Raw genomic sequence first — 3,982 nt, forward strand, 5'->3', positions numbered from 1 at the left:
CCTGCTACTACTATATGGTGCTGTACATTTAAATGCACATTCACCATAGCTACAGTGGTACCACAATATAGGATGATCCGTGTTCAATGACGCAGCATTGGTTAATGACCTACTTCTGGATCTTCGGCGATTATGTCCTTTACCATTCCAAGCACCACCCTGAGACAGTAGCATGCAGATCTGTGTGCATACCACTTCTACTTTCACTGCCAGCGACTCCTATTCCATGTGCGCGACTGTTGGTGCCACTGTCGCAATACTGCACGGCATTGTCACTGCACTAACATGTGCAGGTGCAATAGCCTCTTGGATCTGCACTGCTAGCTCTGCCACCATTTCCATCTGTGACTCCATGATTGCTTTGACTTTTGGTGGTAAAGTTGAATACAAATCCAAACATTTATCTCACAGGTGAAATGTTGTGAACATGCGTAGCGTTGCTGCTTAGCACGAACTTCATAGCAGATGCTACAAGTCCTTCATAATAGTAAACACTGTCATTCATTTTAAGCCCTACTATGAACTTAGCGACTAGTGTACCTAAATGCTCGTATACTGCTATTGATAATAGCTTTGTTGACAAATCTAGGGAAAAAAGTCATAGCACAAAACCAATAATAAATGGGCCATCTGATGACAACATGCAGGAACTTAAATTAAGTTTGAAACTTGTCATGCTGTAAAATCTGTTAAATATGGGAACAGTAGTGGTAATAAATCAGTCAAAAATTGAGAATTTTAGGAGATTGCTCAAAGACACAAACTGGATAGATACTTCTGACCCAAATGAAGAATACAAAACACTCATTAATAAAGTTACTTCCTCATTTGAAAATTGTTTTCCCCTAAAGATAACTCAGAGCAAACAGTAGTCTAAAAATAAACCATGGATTACACAAGGATTAAAGGTAACATGTGGTACAAAAAGGGAAACTCTATCTAATATCTAGGAACAGCTTGGATGTTAACATTGTAATGCATTATAAAGAATACCACAAAATATTGAAGCAAGTAATCCAGGAATCTAAGTAACTTTATTATGATTATAATAGAGGGAAACATTCCACGTAGGAAAAATATATCTAAAAACAAAGATGATGTGACTTACCAAATGAAAGTGCTGGCAGGTCGACAGACACACAAACAAACACAAACATGCACACAAAATTCAAGCTTTCACAACAAACTGTTGCCTCATCAGGAAAGAGGGAAGGAGAGGGAAAGACAAAAGGATGTGGGTTTTAAGGGAGAGGGTAAGGAGTCATTCCAATCCCGGGAGCGGAAAGACTTACCTTAGGGGGAAAAAAGGACGGGTATACACTCGCTCACACACACACACACATATCCATCCACACATATACAGACACAAGCAGACATATTTAAAGAGAGAGATAATTACATCAGACAACAAAATAAAAACTATGTGGGGTGTAATGAAGACAAAGCTAGGTGGGGCCAGAAAAGCAGAGGAACGGATATCTCTAAAAATAAATGATACATTGGTAATGCTTGTAGTATTACAAACCTCTTAAATATCAATATAATGGAAGGAAACATTCCACGTGGGAAAAATTATATATAAAAACAAAGATGAGGTGACTTACCGAACAAAAGCGCTGGCAGGTCGATAGACACACAAACAAACACAAACATACACACAAAATTCAAGCTTTCGCAACAAACTGTTGCCTCATCAGGAAAGATGGAAGGAGAGGGGAAGACGAAAGGAGGTGGGTTTTAAAGGAGAGGGTAAGGAGTCATTCCAATCCCGGGAGCGGAAAGACTTACCTTAGGGGGAAGAAAGGACAGGTATACACTCGCACACACGCACATATCCATCCACACATACAGACACAAGCAGACATATTTAAAGACAAAGAGTTTGGGCAGAGATGTCAGTCGAGGCAGAATCAATCTCCGCTAATTTCAAGTTGCCGCCACTCATACCTCACCTGTCTTTGCCTCTACACTTCTGCCTCGACTGACATCTCTGCCCAAACTCTTTGTCTTTAAATATGTCTGCTTGTGTCTGTATGTGTGGATGGATATGTGCGTGTGTGCGAGTGTATACCCGTCCTTTCTTCCCCCTAAGGTAAGTCTTTCCGCTCCCGGGATTGGAATGACTCCTTACCCTCTCCTTTAAAACCCACCTCCTTTCGTCTTCCCCTCTCCTTCCCTCTTTCCTGATGAGGCAACAGTTTGTTGCGAAAGCTTGAATTTTGTGTGTATGTTTGTGTTTGTTTGTGTGTCTATCGACCTGCCAGCGCTTTTGTTCGGTAAGTCACCTCATCTTTGTTTTTATATATAAACCTCTTAAATACATACTTTGTTGCTGTTACTGACAGCTTGGGGTTATTGGGTTCAGTAAACAGTGCAATGGAATATCTAAGACCAGTCTATACAAATAGCTACAGTAAAATGGAAATGACACTTGCTTTTCCCAAAGAAGTAGCAACCATCATAAAATCCTTAAAATCAAAGTATTCGAGCAGTTATGATAACATATCAATGAAGTTAATCAAAGAGTGCTCATATGAGTTGAGTTCCATCTTGTTATTTGTATAAAGCATATCTTATCAGTGGAAAATTTCCAGAGTGGCTAAAATTTGCTGAAGTTAAGCCTCTTTACTAGAAGGGGGTACAAACAGATACCATCAAACTATTGACCAATTTCACTTTTGCTGCCTTTTCAAAAATATTTGAGAAAGTTGTGTTCAAGCATCTTCTGAAGCATCTAATGGCAAATAATATATTGTGCAACTCATGTCTGGGTTCCATAAATGTTCTGATATAGAGAACACATATAGTGAGAACATACTTAATTCATTAAATAGCCCATCAGAGGTGACTTGCATTTTCTGTGACCTGTCAGAAGCCTTTGACTGTGTAAATCACAGCATTCTCTTAAGTAAATTAGAGTATTATGGTGTCACTGGTGTTGCTGCAAAGTGGTTCATGTCTGACCTAACTGACTGGAAGCAAAGAGTGTTGCTGCAAAATACCTATGGTGTAAGCAATCAGTCTTTATCTGACTGAGAATTAATTACCTGTGGTGTTCCTCAAGGTTCCATCTTGGGTCTGTTGCTTTTACTTATATACATTAACGACCTCTCGCCTGTTACATTGCCTGATGCGAAGTTTGTTTTGTGTGCAGATAACACTAACATTGCAGTAAATAGCAAGTCTAGTACAGATTTAGAAACAGCTGCTAATCAAATTTTCACAGACATTAATAAATGGTTTACAGTTAATTCACTGTCATTAAACTATGAAAACACTCATTATATGCAGCTCAGAATCTGTAACAGATTTCCTTCCAGCATGTGTATAACATGAAAACATGCACATAGAAGAGGATGACAGTGTTAAATTTTTTGGATTACAACTCAATAATAAATTCAGTTGGGAATGGCATACCACAGAATTGCTGAAGTGTCTAAACAAGTCTGTATTTGGAATTTGAATGATATCAGATGGAGATATAAAAACACTTGCTGCTTAGCTTACTATCATTGTATTATATCATGGGGGATTATATTTTGGGGTATCTCATCAGACCGAGCGAAAGTTTTTAGAGAGCAGAAGTTTTTAGAGTGCAAAAGTGGGTAATAAGACTCATTTGTGGTGTAAATTCAAGAACATCATGAAGAAGCCTGTTAAAGGAACTGGGTATTTAAACCATTGCTTCTTGGTATATTTATTCATTAATGAAATTTGCTGCAAATGATATGTCTCTACTTCCAGCCAGTAGCTAAATACAGAGTATGAACAGTAAGAATAGAAAAAGTCTATATAAAGACCTAAAATCACTTACAATCACTTACCTTGGTCGAAAAAGGGGTTCAGTACTCAGGAACACACTTTTTCAATAAACTGCAAGCAACCATTAAAAACTTGGTTTCATATAAATCACAATTTAAAAAGAGTTTGAAAACCTTTTTGCTAGACAACTCTTTCTACTCTAAGATGAATACCTTTACAG

Source organism: Schistocerca americana, chromosome 8 (genome assembly GCF_021461395.2).
Source record: "Schistocerca americana isolate TAMUIC-IGC-003095 chromosome 8, iqSchAmer2.1, whole genome shotgun sequence".
NCBI classification, from domain to species: domain Eukaryota; kingdom Metazoa; phylum Arthropoda; class Insecta; order Orthoptera; family Acrididae; genus Schistocerca; species Schistocerca americana.